This window comes from Lithobates pipiens, unplaced genomic scaffold (genome assembly GCF_037356315.1).
Source record: "Lithobates pipiens isolate NorthernLeopardFrog02 unplaced genomic scaffold, aLitPip1_a1.2 Scaffold_27, whole genome shotgun sequence".
In the NCBI taxonomy this organism is placed as follows: Eukaryota; Metazoa; Chordata; class Amphibia; order Anura; family Ranidae; genus Lithobates; species Lithobates pipiens.
In genome coordinates this window covers 106,533,506-106,557,143 of record NW_027507788.1, presented here as the reverse complement: position 1 = coordinate 106,557,143, position 23,638 = coordinate 106,533,506, and the positions used below count along the sequence as shown (strand labels likewise).

General features: G+C 42.1%; 1 protein-coding gene across 2 annotated transcripts in view; it reads right to left on the bottom strand.

Annotated features, from left to right (window-relative positions):
* The window catches only part of LOC143934052 (germ cell-specific gene 1-like protein), a 102,380-nt gene that overhangs the window by 45,069 nt on the left and 33,673 nt on the right, over positions 1-23,638 (bottom strand). Inside the window, exon 1 of one of the 2 annotated variants that reach the window (XM_077457319.1) lies at positions 16,796-16,879. The exons of the other annotated variant lie outside the window; for it this stretch is intronic. The gene's annotated coding sequence lies outside the window, so the exon portion shown is untranslated. Of the gene's footprint in view, positions 1-16,795; positions 16,880-23,638 lie in introns of those variants that run through there. 2 annotated transcript variants of the gene reach the window in all.

Sequence of the window (23,638 nt, the reverse complement as noted above, 5' to 3'; positions counted from 1 at the left end):
AGAGGCAATCAAATACCATCAAAAGAAAGCTCTATTTGTGGGAAGAAAAGGACGCAAATTTCGCTTGGATACAACATTGCATGACCGCGCAATTACCAGTTAAAACAGTGCAGTGGGAAATTGTAAAAAGACCTCTGGTCCTTAGGCTGACAATTGGTCCGGGGCTGAAGTGGTTAATGTTACGTTTTCCAAGTCTAATTTTAATTCTGTCCTCTGTTAACCATGGAGGTGCTTTCTGTGATGTGTCTTGAGGATAAACACTGCAGTTTTGGTTACTGAAGCCCCCGGATTCCCTTGTGAAGACTGAGGAGAAGAATAAATTCAATACCTTCGAAATCTGTTGGTACAACAAATATGAAAACATACCCCTGTTACAAGAGTGTGGCCAGGGGTATTGCGAATATAATTCCTTATGCCTAATCGAAATATTGGCACTCTCATCTTGGTAATGGAATTACCAATACTTAGGTACTATGCTCTATGTTTTAAGTTTGTTTTATCCCTTGTGTTCTCCTTATGCATGCACTTTGTCCATAGAGATTCCGCTTACATGATAGCAAGGAGGGAGAATGGGTGTTGGGACTTTAAATATACCCCCGTGTGCACAATTAAATATAGAATGACATACAATATGTCTGAAAGAATTTTGTCTTTATTTTACAAAAATATAAAAAGCATATGTTGCTATCAAATATAGTACATTACAAATAAGTCTGTGTACAAGGTATTCAAGAAGGGTCTTCTAGAAGAATCTTCTAGAAGAGTGACCCACATTCACAGACATGACTAGGCATGATGGGAATTGTAGTTCCTGAACAACTGGAGGGCTGTAGTTTGAAGACCCCTGCTCGAGAGGAACCCTGCTTGAGAAAACCTGATCTCAATAATGATGTGGCCACTAAGTTTACAGGATACAATCGCCTTTCTGAACATGTTACATATTTAGAGTGTAACATGTTCAGCAATCACCCCTTGCACCCCCCTTACTGGTGCAGCTGTGTGGGTCTCCACTCACACAACCGCGTTATTCATTCGCAGGAATCTGTGAATGTATAAATTACCAGTCCCGTCTGTCATTGAGGCAAATGGACTTGTAGAATGTAGTTTAAATGGGCCTCGAGTATTCTCGTAGTCCATTCACACTCCCTCCAGCTTTCAAGCTGACAGCCTGTACAGAAGTACAGGCAGAAACCTGGAGAGAGACAGTTTAAAAAAAAAAGGCACATTTATTTTGAACCTGCAAAAAAATTTGCCTTTATTATTTTCTTTGTAAAAGGTAAAATTTTGCCTTCATACAGTGCACTGAAAAAGTATTCATACCCCTTGAAATGTTCCACATTTTTTCTTTTGTATTCTCTTGATCCATTGAAGGATATTTCACTATATTGCTGTTTATTGATTTTTTTCTTAAGATTCTTTCTATGTCCCATGTAATGCGTTTGTGGGCACACCTGGGGATTTTTTCTTTTTCTATTCAAGTTACTTGAAAACTAGTAAATCTTTTTATTACATTGAGCCATGTGCCATGCTTTTCATCATACCTAAGATGTAGCTATCTTCAGCATTTTGTCTGTTCCTTTCATCTTTGGATCAACAGTCCTTTTGATCTTTTATACACTCATATTTTTCTATACTATATATTCTCCTCTTTAATACTGGGTAATCTCTTTTAATTCTATTTTATTTTAGTGGCTATAAAGTTGTGTGCTTACGACAATCTTTTGTCTCATTATATCAGCTCATTGGTGCCCCTGAACCCACTTGTTTTGTGGCTCTGAGCATAGTGAGTATATATCCTTCTTTTTGGGTCTTTTCCTACTGGCCCATTTTGTCCAGAATGTACATACATTAATTACATTTTTGGTCTGTCTTTACATACTTTAGCTGGGTTCTTATCTACCTCCTGCAACCTTGCACGGTCTCCCTTGCGCTATCCTTGGCTGGGGCCTTTTTGACATCCTTCAATTCCCCCCTTCTTCCCTTTTGTGGGGGGATCCCCCTAATTTATCCATCTCCTGGTTCTGGATTGATCAAGGTATGTGCCATACACCTCCCTGAAGTCATGACAAAAGCCTATTTCCTACACTCATGGTCATTATTTGTATAATTATTGATATTTTGTTTTCTATGTTAGAGCTGGATTATTTGTGGTAGTCCCACATTATGCCCTGAGGAAGCCATCATTGGCGAAACATGTTGGGCCTCAACATCTATTTGTGACCACCTTTCATTTTTGGGAAACCAGTAACCCAGTACATGTATTATATATATGCTCCATACTGGTTTTAATTGTATTGTTGCTCTTTTCCTCTTTTTTTGTACTAATAAAGAAATTATATTTTTTATTATCTAACCTTTTATGTACCATTTATTACAAGCACAACTATAATCCCAATCCTCTATACTCTTGATATAAAAAGGACTATCAAAAGAAAACCTCTTTTATATCCAAGAAGTGTCTGGCACCCAATGACTTTCACCATCTTTGCACCCACTATGCCTCCCAAGCCACCACATATTGAAGGATGTCAGCTATCTTCGGCCTTGGAGGTCCTCATTAGACTGGAAGAGATTCTGCTACATATACACTGTAAAGGGAAAATTTAGTTTTGTAACCAAATGAAATGCAATTCTGTTTCACTTACTGTGCTCCACAAAACTAAGAATTCTTTTGTGAGAGTTTAGTTCTACTTTAAGACATAAGACTTGAGGAAGAACAAGAGAAAGTAGAGATTATTGGTAATGCTCCAGGCTCCTTTGCACTTTGTAAACGGCACATTATACTGATACTAGAGGAGACCAAGAAATTACTTTGGACTACCACAAAAGCATTAAATTTAGCAGTAGCAAAACCTACAAAAGCTACTTAAAACTGAAAGGTAAGCATATTTCATATTTGTAACCCATACATTCTCCTATCGAGTTTGAATTTCAGAGTCCCTAAGTCTTCAAAAAGAAGATACTCTTTTAATGATCTAAAAGTGGAAAATGGACCACGTGTCAGAATTTAGATGTTGCTGTACTCAAATGAGGCAAGCATTCAGATTTACTATTTTAAATTAGTAGAGTGCCTAAAGATTCAGTGAGGGTGATTTGCTAAAGGAGTAGAGCATGTTCATTTTGCAACATGAGTTTTCATTTGCAAAGGTAATTTTTACTTAGCTTAGTAAATGTGGTAAAAATTCACTCTGAAAAGAATACAAGGAACATAAATAAAAACAGGATTTTTGCTTGCACAATTGGATGACTGATGCCAACACTTTGATACTGTTGACCACCTGCTCCTTCTCAATAAACTCTGTTCCCTTGGCCTCCAAGATTCTGCTCTATCCTGGTTCTCCCTCTACCTATCACAGAGCTCCTTCAGTGTTACCTACAACTCTGTCTCCTCCTCTCCATTGCCCCTATCTGTGGGGGTCCCCCGAGGCTCTGCTTTTGGACCCCATCTCTTCTCTCTACACCTCCTCCCTTAGTCACTTGATAATCGCCCACTGCTTCCAATACCATCTATATGCTGATGACACCCAAATGTATCTGTCTACTCCTCACCTCTCTCCTTCAGTCTCCTCTAGTATTACTAACTTACTAACTGACATATCAGCATATATGTCGCACTACACCTCTCTAAAACTGAGCTGGTAATATTCCCCCCTGCCCGTTCACCCATCCATGACTTTTCCTTTAAAATCAATAATGCAACCATCAATCCCTCCCCTCATGCCAGGGTACTAGGTGTAATCCTAGACTCTGACCTGTCCTTTCAGCCCCAAATCCAATCATTGTCAAAAGCTTGTAGACTTCAACTCAGTAACATCTCTGAAATATGCCCCTTTTTAACAAGTTAAACCACCAAGCTACTCTCTTGCCTTGACTATTGCAACTCTCTTCTCAATGGCCTACCTCTCCATAGGCTATCCCCTTTTCAGTCTATCATGAATGCTGCTGCCAGACTTATCCACCTCACCAACTGCTCAGTGTCTGCCACCCTTCTCCGCCACACTGGTTCCCGATTGCCCAGCGACTTACATTCAAAATACTAACCACAAAATACAAAGCCATTCACAACTCTGCACCAAGCTACATCACCAATCTTGTCTCCAAATATCACCCAAACCATCCTCTCTGCTCCTCTCTAGACCGCTCCCTTGTCTCCTCTTCCCTTGGTCGTCTCCAGGATTTCTCCAGAGCCTCTCCTATCCTCTGGAACTCTCTACTTCAACCAGCTATCTCTTACTCTAGCTGCCTTAAGGCAATCCCTGAAAACCAGCTATCTCTTCAGGGAAGCCTATCACGCCTCCAGCTAATTTTTTTTACCACTTCCATCAACTCATTCCCCACAGTTACAAACGTTTCGATCCCGCTCTCAATGTTGGAGTTCGGCTCTTCCAAGGCAGAGGGGCAATGAAAAATTGCAGTACAGACACTCATGGTTTGGATGTGAAGTCTCAAGGGCACCAGGATTTCTTTTGGCTGTCTCAAGCCTACATGGAGGAGTTCCGGCGTGTTCAAGAAAGACAGAGGAGGCCGTGGTGGTGGGGAAGGATTGGGGCTTCTGGGTTGTTGTGGGTGGGTACAAAATCACTGAAGGAGGATATGAGTTCAAGAATGAACTTCAGGGGGAACTGTGATGGCGATTTTGAAATATCATATTTATAGAAAGGAGTTTAAAGGAAACCCTTCTGAATGTAGGACTTAATACTTTCAGAGGTTTTAATACAGAAGTTTTAGTGTCTTCTATCTGATGGGAACCATTAAATGTCCCCAGGTGTTCAGCGTATTCCCTTTTGTTTTCCCAATCATCTGTGCAGACAGTAAGGCATCTCACCAGGGGACATTAACATGCTAATGTCGGAGCTGTTTGGGGTTTAACGATAAAAGCAAATTGTTAGACAAGCTGGCTCCGGTCGTTTAGGCCTGACCTAGGGATGGTTCTGGGAGCTTGAGAATTAACCAATCAGAGTGTGAGCCATCCTGAACCAATCAGCATGTAGACTTGACAATCGGCCAATCAGAGGTTGATGCAAACTCAGAGCCAATGGGTGCTTTCCATCTTCTGATTGGCCGAGAATGCATATAAAATAGGGCAAGAATTAGCTTATAGCTCTTGATTTCTAGACCATGGAGGGCGACCGGAAGTCCGTGTAACGTATACTCGTATCTCTTTCTCTCTCTCTCTCTCTCTCCCTCTCTCTCTTTTTTTATTATGTCTCTTAATTATTTCTTTCTTAGGACTTATCTTGAAATATTGATAAATATATTGAAAGTGTATGTCTGTTGTAACCATATGACCTAAATTATCTTGGCAGCCTAAGCAACTCTGTACTTGTAACATCACTTGAGTTATATGATAAGTTCTAATTATTCTAAAGTTTCTTTTCTGTATAAATAAAGGTAATTGTTTATCTTTTCGCATTGTTATCGTTCATTTTTATTCTTATGTAGACAAAGGTTTAATCACTTACTTCTTGTATCGTTAATCATTTAAGTGATATATAAAAATAGCCATAACACTACCCCACCCAATTAGATTGTAAGCTCTTCTGAGAAGGGCCCTCTTAATCCCCTTGTATCGTACGTGCATTGTCTCCCTTTTTATAGTGTAAAGCATTGCGTAAACGCTATATAAATACTTGACCCCAACTTGACCCCATTCATTAAACTAAGGAGAAATTCCCTTGCCAGGAGAAAACTCACTTTGCTAAGTGAACAAACTTATACACCATTAGTAAATCAACCCCATTGTATAAAAAAATGAAACGTTCCCTCAAGATCCTGGAAACATATGTTACATATATGGCTGGGTCATCCATAACTGGCTTATGCAGCCAAAGACCACCTCATTTATCAAGGCACCCCAATGGACACAGACTTTTGGAAATTCCTACACTGTGTACAGCTATACTTCCTCTGAATGACCCACACAGGTATAATTTCTAAAGATCTACATTCTCTTTACTGTTTCATGGCACTTTCTCTCTGTGACCGAACTTGATGACATTTTTGTAAAGCTCCTGAATATCAATAGATCTTCCCTCCTTCCAGGAAGAAGCCTTTCAGAGTAAAAACATTTTTTATGGCCCAAGAAGAGAGAGACGGTGATAAGAAAGGAGTGGATAAGAAGTAGAAGCTTCAAGAGGGAAAGAGAGCCAGCGGTTTCTCTTTGATCTAGAGAGTTTGCCTAGATCATCCAAATCCTTGCAATTACATCAGATGCTCAGTGGGATGTCAGCTAGCCAAGTTCTCCCCTTGATGAGATCAGATAGCTTTGAATTTGCATGCTGATCATGAAGGGATATATAGTAGAACACTTCTTCACAAATACCAAATTAATCCAGCGCAGTCTTAAAAAAATGTCAATAATGATTGGAAAATTCACTTCTCTCCTTCTTTTAACAACAAGTAATCAGAAGTTCCTGTACTAGAGAGGGGAAAAGGTTTGTATTCATTCTATTTCTCCATTGCCATATAACAAACATTATTGCTTTACAAAATTTCCAAGAGAGAAATAATTTAATTTGCTATCAATACAATCAAAAAAATTGAATTCATATAAATATTTATAGACACTCATATTTCCAGATATACTTAGAGCGGCAATCTTTATCTGCCTCTGGTTTGTACAGTTTTATCTCCTGGAATTATGCTTTGACCTCTTAGAAGCTGAAGGTCCTCACACACATAATGGTACAAGTGGAGTCCATTCGATGATTTTTCCAAGTGACAAGAGGAACACATGCAACAGATCAGCATTGTTTTCCATCTGATAAAGCTGTGCTGGAATGCCAATGAGTTCAAGTCCAGTTTTGTTGCCTGACAAGAGTAAGGAGTTAAAGGTTTTTGTGCAACTCAAAAGACATACCTTTAAAATTTTGTCAAATTTACTTATGGTTAGACTCTATTTTGCCTGACATTCCTTGTCAGGCAAATAAAAAAAAACATGAGAATTGCATTGGATATTTTGAAATTGCCAGCCCATTTATCAAGGCTTGCTTTTCCTTAATTCTATTTATATTACTTAGCATTGCAATTAGTCCATATTCATGATTGGCTACACCCCACCAAGGCTGCTTGCACAACCACTGAGGTAGCTATTGTTTCCTTGTTATGCCCTGTACACACGGTTGGTCTTTCCGACGGAAAATGTGCGATCAGATCGTGTTGACGGAAAATCCGATCGTGTGTGGGCTCCATCTGACCTTTTCCGTCGGAATTTCTGACACACAAAGTTTGAGAGCTGGATCAAAAATTTTCCGACAACAAAATCTGATTGTTTAAATTCCGGCCATGTGTAGACAATTCCAATGGACAAAGTGCCACGCATGCTCAGAATATATTACGAGATGAAAGCTATTGGCTACTGGCTTCTTTATAGTCCCGTCGTATGTGGTTTACGTCACCTCGTTCTGAACGATTGGATTTTCTGACAACTTTGAGCGACAGATTTTGTTGTCGGAATGTCTGACCGTGTGTACAGGACATTAGAGGAACTTCATAGAGACATTTATAGGTGCCAAATACCTCATGGAAGTGGCACTAACATGCTCCGGACGTCACTCTCACTTTTCCTTACTGCTGTGAACCGTATCTCTAAGGCCACTTCGTCAACCTCCCCCAACAATCCCTTATGGTTCAATCCCACTTTGAGTGAGCTGAACTGTTTGCCAGATCTGCAAAGATCTGCAAAGATGGTCGTCTGGGGGGATTAAATACAATGCCGTGAAAAAGAATTTGCCCCCTTTCTGATTTTTTTTTTTTTTTCATATTTGTCACACTTACATGACCAATTTTATTATTACACAAAGATAAGCCAAGTAAATACAAAATGCAGTGATGGTTTCATTTATGAAGGCTAAAAAGCTGTGCAAACCTTCCTGGCTATGTGAATAAGTAATGCCCTCTAAACCTAATAAATGGCTGTGCCACCCTTGGCGAAACCAACTGCAATCAAGCTTTTGCAATAACTGGCAATGAGTCTTTCACATAGCTGTGGGGCAATTTTGGGCCACTCTTCTTTGCAGAATTGTTTTAATTCAGCCACATTGGAGGATTTTCCAGCATGAACGGGCTGTGTAAGGTCATGATACAGCATCTCAATTGGATTTATCATTTAAAGTTTTATTGAGTACACCAGACAGGGCAGAGCAGGACCAACAACAATGTTCTGTACAAGTAGAACAGGCATATGCATAAATCAAAAACAAAGCAGTAACAACCAATATGGAAACAGCAAATCCGTTGGTTTTTGAAATAGCGCGAGTTCACCTAAATTAAGATATGGTACAACAATGTAAAACTTTATTATCCCCCTAGTCAGGTGCTGTCAGGGAACTCACCATGTGAATGTCCATCCCCGTGTAGCAGCAGGTTTATTTTCGTTCCAAGGGCCATGCGCGGTGTCCCCGTCAGAGGCGAACGAGTTTGGAACGAACGGACGCACACTCACACTAATATGAACACGTGGACGCACTCACGCCAACCAAACGTATGTGCGTACTCACGGACGCAGGACCACATCCACCAATCCTGGCACATCTCACCATATATAAACAGGACCCTGACCTGATACCAGTGCTGGATCATCTTCAGCTTGTCCCTGAGATACCCAATCGTTGTTTGTACCTGTGAACTTGTTCCTGATTACCTGGCTTGCTCGACTATTCTTTTGGATCACCCCTGCTTACTACTTCCTGGATTATTACTGACATCGGCTTGGACTTCCTACTTCGGCTTCCTGATTTTGTACCTCACTGCCAGCACGTTACCAGACCCCTGCTCGTCCTTGACTACGTATCTGCCTTCCATTCCTGTACCTCGTTGCCAGCCAGTTGCCAACCTTGCTTGTTCCTGACGTGCAGCGTTTTCCTCTTACCTGCTTGGCTTCCACTGAATACCTCCGGTGACCAGTCTACACCTCTTCCTCCATGAGGACCCAGTGTCTTCAAGCCTTCATCTTCAAATCCGCAGGCACCTGCACCCTTTCGCTACCTCAACACTCCCTGTCCCCACTTCCAGGGGTGTGGAGACCAGAACTGTGCAAGAGGCCACCCCCAGCAGTCTGACTCCGCTGTAAGGTACGTGACAGGTGCACACAAATAGGTTTTCCAAATAATGAGAAAGAAATCAGAAGACCGAGAAGGCAGCATGAATATGAAGAGAACCAAAGCAGGATCAATAGAAATCGAGGGAGGAAGAACGTGAGGGCATAGGGGAAGAGGGGGGGTTGGAAAAAAAAAGGAGGGGAGGGAGGGTAGTTGGATGTGAAAGCAAAAGGAAACATGCACAGTTAAAGTGGCTCTACCGAGGGGGTCACAAAGGTGTTATAATCTTGAGAGGATCGGAAATTGTGTCAGTAAAACCATGTTTTATTGAATTTTCATCTTTTTGGTTTAATGTGGCCGTCAATTGTTCCATCAGATTAATTTCGTTCACCACAGCTATCCACTGACCAACTGAAGGGAGATCCAAGCATTTCCATTTTTGCAGTATACATATTTTAGCGGCATTAAGAGGAAGTAAATGGTTTACTTCTTCTTTGTCTCCCTGCAAAGGTAAAGCATAATGGGCTACTATGCATCGCATAGTAGCCCATTATGTGTCACTTACCTAACACAGGAGCCAGCGATGTCACCGCTGTCCCCTGTAGTATGGAGCGTCCATCTTCTTCACAGCACCGGAGCAGCGATGACGTCACTCCAGCGCATGCGCACGGGAGCTGGCACTAACGGCATATTGCCGCTAGCAGCGGCATGCTGCTAACGGTGATAGTGTGCCTGCCCGCCACTGTCTACGTCGCATGTGCCATAGACAGCGGTGACTGTCTTTTAGTAAATATCTCCTAAACCATGTAGGTTTAGGAGATATTTCTTGGACCTCTAGGCTTACCTGTAGGTCAAAGTGGTTTGTAAGGGTTTACAACCATTTTAAGGAGGTGGATCAAGATATCGACGTCTCGACATCGGGGGAAGGTGGAGCAGGCGCTGCGCCAGATCGTCTGCAAGTGAAATGTCTGTCAGTCTAAAAACCATGCGTCGAAAAGCGTCCCAAAAGAGGCGAACACGCAAGCATGTCCAGAATACGTGCAGTAACGAACCCGTAGGTTGTTGACAATGCCAGCAGGTGGAGGTAACTGACGGGTAGATCTTATGAAGGAGCGTGGGTACCCTATACCAACGCGTCAGGATCTTAAATCCAACCTCCCGAAACCCAGTTGCGATTGAGGAGCGTTGTGCAAAGAACAAAATACGTTCTCTCTGATCTTTTGAGAAGGTCCGACTAAGGTAATTTTCCCATTTCCTTAGATAGGGAGGCTCTCAATTGGATTTAAGTTTAGGCTTTGCCTAGGCCACTCCAAAACCTAAATTTTGCTTTGTTTGAACCATTTGGAGGTAAACTTGCTGCTGTGTTTCAGATCATTGTCCTGCTGCATAACCCAAGTGCACTTGAGCTTGAGGTCACGAAACTGATGGCCAGACATTCTCCTTTAGAATTTTCTGGTAGAGCTCACAATTCAGGGCTCTATCAATTATGGTAAGTCATCCAGGTCCTGAAGCTGCAAAGCCGCACTAGACCATCACGCTACCACCACTATGTCTGACTGTTGGTATGAAGTTCTTGTTATGAAATGCTGTATTAGTTTTATGCCAGATGTAACGGAACGCACACCTTCCAAAAAGTTACATTTTTGTCTCATTGGTCCATAGAATATTTGCCTAAAAGTCTTGGGGATAATCAAGATGATTTTTGGTAAATGTGAGATGAGCATTACTATGGTGATTACCCCTCTGGGGAAATTGTTGAGATGCCCTGAACCAACAAACCTTTTTTCTGAGTATTATTCTGCCCTGATGGTAGATCCAATCCTAGGTTCTTCATTGCTCTGGCCAAGTGTTCTTCCTTGGACATACACTTTGAGGAGTCTGATTGGTTTGAATTCAGTGGTACTTATAAGACCTTGGTGATTTCCTCCAAAGATAGAATCATTCAATTATAAGTATTTCATCATACTCATCTGACCCCTGCCCAGTTGCATAGAACGGACCTTCGTGCAACTGCTGAGTGTTTTAGAGGCTTTGGGCATATTGGGGATTTTTTACACTGCTTTTGGCCTTGTCCTGTAGTTCAAAGATTTTGGGGAGATGTTGGTACTTTATTTCATTGGTTTTTGGCCTTCCTAACATTCTGCATCCAAAAAATTGTCTCCTGGGAATATTTGGTGATCTGGTTATTCCTAAACATGCTAAACGTTTGTTACACATTTTATATTTCTTTGTCTAAAAAAAAATAGTATTTTTGATAAACTTTGGGGCAAATGGGTAAATGGGTTTCCAGTCCACTTACGTTAACCTCTCTAGATCCATGGTGTAAAATCTGAATTACAGTGAGGGAAAAAAGTATTTGATCCCCTTGTGATTTTGTACGTTCAGTCTATAATTTTAATGGTAGGCTTATTTTAACAATGAGAGGCAGAATAACAACAAAAATATCCAGAAAAACACATTTCAAAAAGTTTACAAATTGATTAGCATTTTAAAGATTGAAATATGTATTTGATTCCCTGTCAATCAGCAAGATTTATGACTCCCAGGTGTCTTCTATACAGGTAACGAGCTGAGATTAGGAACACTTTTTTAAAGGGAGTGATCCTAATCTCAGCTTGTTACCTGTATAAAAGACACCTGTCCACAGAAGCAATTAATCAGATTTCAATCTCTCAACCATGGCCAAGACCAAAAAGCTGTCCAAGGATGTTAGGGGCAAGATTGTAGACCTACCCAAGGCTGGAATGGTCTACAAGACCATCGCCAAGCACCTTGGTGAGAGGGTGACAACAGTTGGTGCGATTATTTGCAAATGGAAGAAACACAAAATAACTGTCACTCTCCCTCGGTCTGGGGCTCCATGCAAGATCTCACCTCATGGAGTTTAACCACTTGACATCCGCGCTATGGCCGAATGACGGCCACAGCGCGGATCTGAATTCCTCATATGAAGGCCTCCCCTGTGCACACTCCCTGCGCTCGCTGTGATCACCGAGTCACTGAGACTCGGGTGATTACTGATCCAAGTAAGGGGCCGGTCCCGGTCTCAGCCCTTTACCATGTGATCAGCTGTCAGCCAATGACACATGATCAAAACAAAAGCTCAGTGATCCTTTTTTTTTCTCCTCACGCTGACAGTGGAGAAAAAAAAAGCAGATCACCGACTCATCTTAAAGGGACATCGGTCCCAAAAAGGAAGAGGCAATTATGCCTCATTTACTTATCAATGCCCACAAGTGCCACCTATCAATGCCCAAAAGTACCACCTATCAATGCCCACAAGTGCCACCTATCAATGTCCACCAGTGATGCCAATCAGCGCCACCTAGAAGTGCTGCCTATCAGTGTAACCAATCAGTGCCCATCACTGCCACCCATCGGTGCCCATCAGTGCCGCCTCATCAGCGTATATCAATGATGGACAAAAATTACCTGTTTTAAAATTTTATAACAAAATAAAAAAAAGTGCATTCAAAGTGCATCAGTGCTGAAAACTGAAAATTGGTCTGGATAGGAGGGGGGTTATAAGTGCCCAGTAAGCAAGTTGTTAAATGATAATGAGAATGGGGAGGAGTCAGCCCAGAACTACATGGGAGAATATTGTCAATAAACTAAGGCAGCTGGGACCATAGTTACCAAGAAAACAATTGGTAACACACTATGCCGTAAAGGACTGAAATCCTGCAGTGCCCGCAAGATCCCCCTGCTCAAGAAAGCACATGTACAGACCCATCTGAAGTTTGCTAATGAACATCTCAATGATTCAGAGGAGAACTGGGTAAAACTGTTGTTGTCAGATGAGAGACCAAAATCCAGCTTTTTTGGCATCAACTCAACTCGCTGTGTTTGGAGGAGGAATGCTGTCTATGACCCCAAGAACACCATCCCACCTTCAAACATGGAGGTGGAAATACTATGCTTTGGTAGTGTTTTTCTGCTAAGGAGACAGGACAAATTCACTGCATCAAAGGGACGATGGACGGGCCATGTACCGTCAAATCTTGGATGAGAACCTCCTTCCCTTTGAAAATGGGTCGTGGATGGGTATTCCACCATGACCCCGATCCAAAACACACGGCCAAGGCAACAAATAAGTGACTTAAGAAGAAGCATTAAGGTCCTGGAGTGGCCTAGCCAGTCTCTGGACCTTAATCCCATAGAAAATATGTGGAGGAAGCTGAAGGCTCGAGTTACCAAACATCAGCCTTGAAACTTTAATGATTTGGAGAGGATCTGCAAAGAGGAGTGGGACAAAATCCCTCCTGAGATGTGTGCAAACCTGGTCGCCATTGTCTGACATCCATGATTGCCAACAAGGGTTTTGCCACCAAGTACTAAGTCATGTTTTGTGAAGGGGTCAAATACCTATTTCACTCATTAAAATGCAAATCAATTTATAACTTTTTTGAAATACGTTTTTCTGGATATTTTTGTTGTTATTCTGTCTCTCACTGTTAAAATAAACCTACCATTAAAATTATAGACCATTTCTTTGTCAGTGGGCAAACGTACAAAATCAGCAGGTGATCAAATACTTTTTTTGTTATGTTATAGCCAAAAACGTAATTTTATTTGATTGAGATATTCGGGGTTATTTACGAAAGGCTAATCCACTTTGCACTACAAGTGCATTTGGAAGTGCAGTCGCTGTAAATCTGTGGGGTAGATCTAAAATGAGGGGAAGCTCTACTGATTTTATCATCTAATCATGTGCAAGCTAAAATGCTGTTTTTTATTATCCTTGCATGTCCCCCTCGGATTTACAGCAACTGCACTTCCAAGTGCACTTGCAGTGCACTTGTAGTGCAAAGTGGATTTGACTTTCGTAAATAACCCCCTTTATGTGATAGACCAACACAAAGTGGTACATAATTGTGTAGTGGGAGAAAAATGATAAATGGTTTTCAACATCTTTTACAAATAAATATGTGAAAAGTGTGGTGTGCATTTATATTCAGCCCCCCTGAGTCAATACTTTGTAGAACCAACTTTCGCTGCAATTACAGCTGCAAGTCTTTTTGGGTATATCTCTACCAGCTTTGCACATCTAGAGAGTGACATTTTTGCCCATTCTTCTTTGCAAAATAGCTCAAGCTCTGTCAGATTGGATGGAGAGTGTCTGTGAACAGCAATTTTAAAGTCTTGCCACAGATTCTCAATTGGATTTAGGTCTGGACTTTGACTGGGCCATTCTAACACACAAATATGCTTTGCTCTTTTGCAGACTCTAATGATGCGTACACACGATCGGAATTTCGGCCACCAAAAGACCAATAAGAGCTTTTCATCGGAAAATGTGACCGTGTGTATGCTCCATCAGAATTTAGCTGGCCGAATTCCATCCAGCAAAAATTTGAGAGCATGTTCTCAATTTTCCCGATGGAAAGACTTTCTATCAGAAATTCTGACCATAACAGGTTTTCTTCTAAGATTGCTCTGCATTTGGCTCCATCAATCTTCCCATCAACTCTGAACAGCTTCCCTGTCCCTGCTGAAGAATAGCATCCCCACAACATGATGCTGCCACCACAATGTTGCACAGTGGGGATGGTGTGTTCAAGGTGATGTGCAGTGTTAGTTTTCCACCACAAATAGCGTTTTTCTTTTAGGCCATAAAGTTCAATTTTGGTCTCATCTGACCAGAGCACCTTCTTCCACGTTTGCTGTATCCCCCACATGGCTCCTCACAAACTGCAAATGTGACTTCTTTTGGCTTTCTTTCAACAATGGCTTTCTTCTTGCCACTCTTCCATAAAGACCAGATTTATGGAGTACACAACTAATAGATGTCCTGTGGACAGATTTTCCCACCTGAGCTGTGGATCTCTACAGCTCCTCCAGAGTTACCATGGCCCTCTTGGCTGCTTCTCTGATTAATGCTCTCCTTGCCCAACCTGTCAGTTTAGGTGGACGGCCATGTCTTGGTAGGTTTGCAGTTGTGCCATACTCTTTCCATTTTCGACTGATGGATTGAACAGTGCTCTGTGAGATGTTCAAAGCTTGGGATATTTTTTTATAACCTAACCCTGCTTTAACCTTCTCCACAACTTTATTCCTGACCTGTCTGATGTGTTCCTTGGCCTTCGTGATGCTGTTTGTTCACTAAGGTTCTCTAACAAACGCCTCATGGCTTCACAGAATAGCTGTATTTATACTGAGAATAAATTACACACACACGTGTTTACTAATTAGATGACTTCTGAAGGCAATTGGTTTCACTCGATTTTAATTAGGGGTATCAGAGTAAAGGGGGCTGAAAATTTGAAAACTATATATCATTTTCCTTCCATTTCACAATTATGTGCCAATTTGTGTTGGTCTATCACATGAAATTGCAATAAAATACATTTACAGTTTTGGTTGTAACATGAAAAAATTTGGAAAATTTCAAGGGATATGAATACTTTTTCAAGGCACTGCATTGACATTTAAACATAGTGCTGCTAGCTGTGACGGGAGGGCCCGTGGAACCCAGAATCTCTTGGGGTTGGGAAACCCTTGTTTTAGCTCCCCATGCACCTCCTATGCCTAAGTGACCCTGTGTCTATTAGGGGCACAGGGTAAATGAGAAAAATTATGGACAGCTGTTTAATAGACAATGAGAAGGTGGTTACTTAAATATATCAGTAATATTTATCCACAATCTCTCCCAGGATATATATAAAGATCTGATCACAGGCCTCTAAAACTTAGTAGGAGCTGGACAGTTCACTCCTATTATAGTTTGTTGCCTACTAGGCTGAGGAGGGGGGAGATCACTGTTTGCATTGTTATTCTGGTGTATATATTTGTGTGAGATCTAAAAAAAAAAAAAAAACAGTCCATGTTAAAGCTGTGTATCTGAGCTAGTCTCATCTGGATCTTGGTTACAATATTCGGCTGTAAAATATGATATCTGAAGATCCAGATTGGAGGAAGGGAAGCTGTGTACTGACAAAAGCACTCATGCGGAGTGCGACAGAGATCCATTACACTAGCTATATACTTAATTCTCCTAAGGCATTTTAAATGAAAAGTGTATTATCCTATATATGGCAACAACAACCTGGGTATCAAAGGCAGGAAGCCATTGTTAATCATATTATTGGAAATGAAATGTATTTGTCAGTTACCACATTCCTATCGCAGGCCTGTGCTAATCATATAATTTATGAAGGAAATGAATGCCAATGCAATGCAATAACGCAAACGAAAATGTTTCCACGATGAAATACTGTGAACAGGGTCGGTACTGAAAAACCTCAACTTAGCTGCCAATATTCACACAATTTCCTGATACTCCTTGTACCTGACTTTGCTTAACTAAATATGTCTAGTATCTACAGTATCTACCTAAACATGGCATGGTCCTTAAGTCGTACAATATAAGTTCTATTACCATTTGAATTGCTGACTGTCAATAAATATTATGCCTCATGGCCTTGACTAAAACCATAACTAAACCTTTGGAATATGGCCTATCAAGTCTGTGGAGATTAACTGCACAGGCGCAGGAAATGGAAAGATTTCAGGAACATGCCTGTAAACAATGGCTGCTGGTAAGAGGTACCGGTAAGTACAAATCTGAAAAAGGCTAGAAAATTAAAGGAACGAAATAGTAGGCAAAGCCAACACAAAATGTTTTTGATACTATGTTAACCATTGTGATAAAGTAGTTTTAGGGCAAACCAGTAAAAAGTGTTCTTGCGGCACATAAAGATGCCTAATAAAACATATAAAGAAAGACACAATTGAAGGATGAACTCTATAGTACTTACATGCTGAAGAGTACCTAAGAAGGATCACACCACAGATCAGGCAATCTAACTGCTTTCCCCTTCCTGCAGATTTAAGAAACAAGAAGCAAAAGGCTTGATCTGCTGGGCCAGCCTGGCTTTTTATAATGACGTGTGACCAAATAAAGCTGATTAAAAATGCCTTGATTATCTGCTTGAGTTACCAAACACCAGTTTAATGGGAGATTATTATCTGATTTAAAAATATTAGCAGTCTGTCTGAGTGTGGGCAGTCTTATCAGAATCCACTAGAAGACTTTTTATGGATTACATTTAAGAAACGCTATAATCAAAATAAAATAAAAAGTACATGTTTTAATTAGATTGGTTTAAAAGTCCTTTCTCTTATTTGCATGACTCTTTTAAAGGGTGACTATACATTTGAGGTAAAAAAATGTAGCAGATTAAAAAAAAAAATAATATGGCATATACAATTGCAATGCATATCATATTGTAATTGAATTTTATTAAAAAATTACCTTTCCCTTTTAATCTACAGCTCTGTAATTTTCTGTAAAATGCAATGCAATATGGCTACCTGAAGGCATTCTGTGCACAGATGATGTACAGCAGTGTTTCTCAACATTTTACGGTGAAGTGCCCCTGCAGGTCTAAAAAAAATTCCTAAGTACCCCTGTCTCGAGAAAGGTGCTGATAGATGGCACTGATGAGACAGCACTGATGAGGCTGCACTGATAGGAGGCACTGAGAGGACTGCACTGATAGGTGGCACTGATAGGAGGCACTGATGGGCAATTATAGGCGGCACTGATGAGGCTGCACTGATAAGCTGCACAGATAGGCGGCACTGATAAGAAGCACTGATAGGTGGCACCTATGAAGCTGCACTGATAGGCGGGAATACAGGGATGTGTAGCGATCGCTCACTGTGTCCAATTGAGAAAAGGAAGGGGTTAGTAAATTACATATTTATTGACCCCTTCTTCCGTTATCCATCCTGACTGCGGGGCACAGGGTGGAGCCAGAGGAGGAGAACAGGGGACCGGAAGAGCACCCAGATCACATGGGCGGGGGGGCAAAGGAGGACACAGAACAGCCGGGGATCAGTGCGGTGGGAGGAACAGCTGTGAGCACAGATCTCCCTGCATAGCTTTTCAACTGACAGCCATGGGAGGAGAGGAGGTGAAGCGGCTGTCATCTAAAAAGCTATGCAGGGAGATTGGTGCTCACAGCTGTTCCTCCCACCGCACTGATCCCCGGCTGTGAACCAGGTAACCATCCATGTGTGAAGGGTGGGCCACAGTGACACGCTACAGCAAGCCGCAGGGGACTGTATGTGTGCAGGACTCAGGAAACACAGCATTGGGCGTACCCCCTACCCATGGTGCATGTACCCCCAGGGGTACGCGTACCAGGGGTTGAGAAACCCTGATGTACAGGATACCCCCTGAAAATGTAATTTACTGCTTGCATGATTGGCTTACTGATTTTCCCAGAATTCTGCACTAAGATACCAATCAAATTTCATTTTTGGTGACATACTCCAAAGGAGAAATCATGTCTAAAGGGAAGCAGACCCTGCCAGTTTCCTCATTAGAACACTGCAGGTGCAGCAGCTAACTGATAATTAGAAAACTCCCATACAGATTCACTTGGACACAGAGAAACAAACAGCTATTTCTTCAGAATAAAATAAGGTAGAAATCTGCAACAAAGTTTGTTAAAGTCTTTGTAATGTATGTTGATCACCTAGAGGGGAATGTTTTTTAGAGTTACTCTTTAATGAAAAACAAATCTCTAGGGTCTATTGATAGAACATGTAGTGTACGTATGTCATAGCACAGCCATCATGAATTATCCCTAAAATGCATCTAAACCCCCGTACACACGGTCGGAGATTCCGACAACCAAATCCGTCTGAGTTATTCCGACGGATTAATTCCGGAAGAGGTCCGGAAGTGACGTTGCATACACACGGTCGGACTCAGTTGTCCGAAAATCCGATTGTACATAACGTGATGACGTTATTTCGTTACGACAGGACTACGTTCAGGCTAGTAGCCAATAGCTTTGGTCTAGGAATTTGATCTGAGCATGCGTGGCACTTTGTTCGTCGGAGTAGGCTACACATGATCGGAGTATGTCCGATTGGAGCATTTTGTCGGAAAATTTTACTTGCAAGTTGGAAAAGTTGGTCCGTCGGATATTCCGACGGAAACAGTCCGATGCAGACCACACACACTCGGAATATCCGACAAAGCGGTCCGATAGGAAACATTCCGTCGGAATCTACGACCGTGTGTACAAGGGCTAATATGTTTATTTCCTATGATTTCCATCTAGTGGCCATAATGTAAATAAACATATTAGATACATTACAGGGATTATTCACGACAGCCAGGGCTGGACTGGGACAGAAATTTGGCCCTGGACTTCATCCAGACCGGCCCACTTACATTTTGAGTGTCCCATCAGCATCCCCTTACATCAGAGTGTCCCATTACTAGCCCCCTTACATCAGAGTGTCCCATGAGCAGCCCCCTTACATCAGAGTGTCCCATCAGCATCCCCCTTACATCAGAGTGTCCCATCACCAGCCCCCTTACATCAGAGTGTCCCATGAGCAGCCCCCTTACATCAGAGTGTCCCATCACCAGCCCCCTTACATCAGAGTGTCCCATCAGCATCCCCTTACATCAGAGTGTCCCATCAGCATCCCCTTACATCAGAGTGTCCCATTACTAGCCCCCTTACATCAGAGTGTCCCATGAGCAGCCCCTTACATCAGAGTGTCCCATGAGCAGCACCCTTACATCAGAGTGTTCCATCACCAGCCCCCTTACATCAGAGTGTCCCATGAGCAGCCCCTTACATCAGAGTGTCCCATGAGCAGCACCCTTACATCAGAGTGTTCCATCAGCACCCCCTTACATCAGAGTGTCCCATGAGCAGCCCCCTTACATCAGAGTGTCCCATGAGCACCCCCCTTACATCAGAGTGTCCAATCAGCACCCCCTTACATCAGAGTATCCCTTCAGCACCCCCTTACATAAGAGTGTTCCATCAGCACCCCCTTACATCAGAGTGTCCCATTAGCAGCCCCCTTACATCAGAGTGTCCCATGAGCAGCACCCTTACATCAGAGTGTCCCATCAGCACCCCCTTACAACAGAGTGTCCCATCACCAGCCCCCTTACATCAGAGTGTCCCGTGAGTAGCACCCTTACATCAGAGTGTCCCATCAGCATCCCCTTACATCAGAGTGTCTCATTAGCACCCCCTTACATCAGAGTGTCTCATTAGCAGCCCCCTTACATCAGAGTGTCCCATCACCAGCCCCCTTACATCAGAGTGGCCCACTAAGCCATCGGCCCACCGGGAAACTCCCTGTAGTCCCGATGGCCAGTACATGCCTGACGACAGCTGTACAAATGATACACATTTTTACAGCATTTTTTTTTTTTTTTAAAAGACCCTTTGTGCCTAGTATTATACTAATAATATATATTTATAATATTGCTATCATATATCTATTTAGCTCTCTTCCAACATTTCATTGGGCGTGGATCAAACCACCAGGTTCCAACACTCTGAAATGGTGGAATTCTGAAGACTGTTCAGTTATCAAGTGAAGTTTGGTGGCATGAGTGTTGGGAGAGGTGAGTTTTAACTATCTTTGGAAAGGACATCTGTATTCTAGAGCCATAATTGCTTTATATTTCTGCCTAACACATAATCAATCCCCAAAATTTGTATATTTTAAGGTGACCAGATTTTCAAAATTAAATCCGGGGACACCCTGCTGACCATGCCCACTCCAAGATAGCAAGGATAATTTGCCACAAATTTGTGGCAGTGTTGAATTGTAATGCCGCGTACACACGAGCGGACTTTTCAACATCCAAAGTCCGAAGGACTGAGTCCGTCAGACTATCCGATCGTGTGTGGGCTGCAACGGACTTTTGACTCGCCAAAGTCCGAAGGACTTTAGAATATGGAACATGCTTCAAATTTTTCCGAAGGAACTCCGCCGGACCCGGTCCCCTTCGAAAAATCCGCTCGTGTGTATGCTACTCCGACGGACTAAAACCGACGCTAGGGCAGCTATTGGCTACTGGCTATGAACTTCCTTATTCGAGCCGAGTCGTACGTCATCACGTTCGAATCCGTCGGAGTTTATTGTGATCGTGTGTGGCCAAGTCCGCTCAGCCGAAAAGTCTGTCAGAACTCCGTCGGAATTCCAGCAGAACTCCGACGGAACTCCTTCGGAAGTCTGTCGGACATAAGTCCTCTCGTGTGTACGGGGCTTAAGTCTTATTAACTTGCTGCACTTTGTCCACTTGCAGAGCACTTGAAACACAAGTTCTAGTTGACACTTTTCCAATTTGTAGCAAATTTGCATGGAAATGGCTGTATGTGTCCAAAGCTACAAGGAGTCTCTGCTTAGCAACACCTGTACTGCCTCCATCCCTCTCTTTGTAGCAAGAGCAATGCAAGTCACAGTGACCCCTGTGGTTGGATGACTATTGCACAACATAACTCAACCATAACTTGCAGCAGACTTGCATAATGTTTACAAAGAAAGTTGATCTGGAGTCATGCAATGTGGACTTGTTCAACAAACGTGTGAAGCCTGGCAAATCTAGCAATAGCTTAGCGAGTCATTTTCAAACTTGCAGATCATTTGCTTGCTATTTGGGCTTTTATTGGGGTCGGACCAGGGGCACAGCAGGGGGTGCAGGGTGATAGCCGCACGCAAAGCACACTAGGGGTGTGGTAAAATTGTGCTAACAGTTGACTGGACCTAAAAGGGTATGATATAATAACACTTAAACCTACTTTGGTCTGGGTCGAGAGTACAGGCAGAGTGATCAAAAGTAAGTAAAGCAAAGTGCTTCTCAATGTCCCAATGTCCCAGGCTGCATTTAGAGGTGGGTGCCAACAGAATGAGTCACAAACCTATTCAGTAAACTAATGTCACAAAGTGCCATTGGTGTCTCCTCCCCTTCCACCTTCTGCTCCAGGCCAATCACAGCAATGTTGCTAAGAAGGATTACCCCACAGCTGTGCATGCTGGGGAGGCCATTATTAAAGCTGTACAGATGCACTTTTTTTTTAACTGGGGACACTTTTCAGGGTATGTCCCCAGAAACCGGGGACATCTGGTCATCCTAGTATGCTTTGTTTACCAGAGCTGAAGCCAAACAGTTGCGCAATGAAATTTCAGCTCTTGCAGATCTGAACACTTCATTCTGTTAAACAATTGACTAGTAAGTACCTGGTTGCCTCGGATTTGTCAGTATCAACGTAAATAAATCAAGCTTCATTAATTAGGTTACACTAGGAATCATGCTGTAGTTCATTTACAGTTTGTTACCGAAGTGCTATTAAAAGAGATGTGCGGGATTTCAAAATAACAAACTCACCGGTTCTTCTCAGGCATTGGGGTGGATCCCAACATTAAAGTCAGGATCCCTCCAGAGCCTGGATCGACTGAGTGACATTTGGCTCACAGGAGTGCAGAACTAAGTGCACTCCTCTGATCCACAGTAGAAGAATGTCCAAAAGAGCGTTGGCCCTACTTCTCCTTTAAATTAAGGCATAGACACGGAAAAAGCAAGCAAAAACACTGCATGTGTGGCTGAGTATTGTACTGTATTTAGAAATTATTCTTTCCAGGCATAAATGAACACTGACTTCTTTCTGCAAAGCATGCTATTTTAATTATTTTAGATTTATAACCAGGACGCTAATGTAGAACACGAGGAAATGGCTGTATGTGTCCAAAGCTACAAAGAGTCTCTGCTTAGCAACACCTATACTGCCTCCATCCCTCTCTTTACAGGTCAATTTCCCCAAAAGACTAGCAAGAAATAAAGAAAACATGTAGCACATATTAAAAAATGCAGGTAGCTGACATTATACCAGTTTGCTATGGTACTCACCACTAGCCAAGTCTTCTCTAACGTGGTAAAGGAGCGTCACATATACTGCGGAAGGCAGAAGACTTTTCAAGTATTCTCTCACAAGTCACTATTGCAGAACAAATTTTAGGGATGCCAACAACCCACTCAATCTCTTCTTCCAATCCTGCCGCCACACTGTTATTGTGTCTCAGCTTCTGAATAATGAAAGATTTGCACCTCCTGTACAATCCCCTGCACCAGGTGGCTGAATCACATATGTGTAAAACATCTAGTTAGAGCAAAAGACTTCATGAAATCAAATTGAAGGATTTTTCCAGTGAGCAAAAATCTACAGTAAACTTGCAAAATACTCGATTATGTGCACCTGGAATTCCTTTTAGCTGAAGTGCGCTCCAGAAATACTTGAAGCTTAAAAATTTGTACCAAGCACCTGTGTTGGTTTGTGATATTTAGCATCTGGATGTGTCTAGATACAGCTCACAGGGATAATAATAATGTCTGGTGTTATCCACCAGGCAACCCGCAAGGTGGGTGATGGAAAGACTTCTGCGGCTATTGTAGATCTTATTTTATTGTCAATGGTGAATTCAAAAATGAAAAGTAATTATTGGCATTACTGTTTGTTAGGTTTTGTGTATGATTTGCTTTTTTATTTAAAACTAATCAACTGACAGAAAAAGACTGAATATTTAGTCTGTTCTGGGTATCACATCTCTATTATCTACATACCAAAAACACATTATACCAGTGGCGGCTGATGCTCAAAGTTTTTTTTTGAGGAGGGGGGAAAACAAACCTGCCCCCCTCACTCTCCCTTACCCAGCTCTCCAGGACACTGTTCAGTAGAGAAGCCTCCTCCTAAGATGCTCCACACATGGAGCCATCTTCCTGATTTCTGCTTCCTAGATGTACCCTCAAGCAGGCCCCAAGACACATC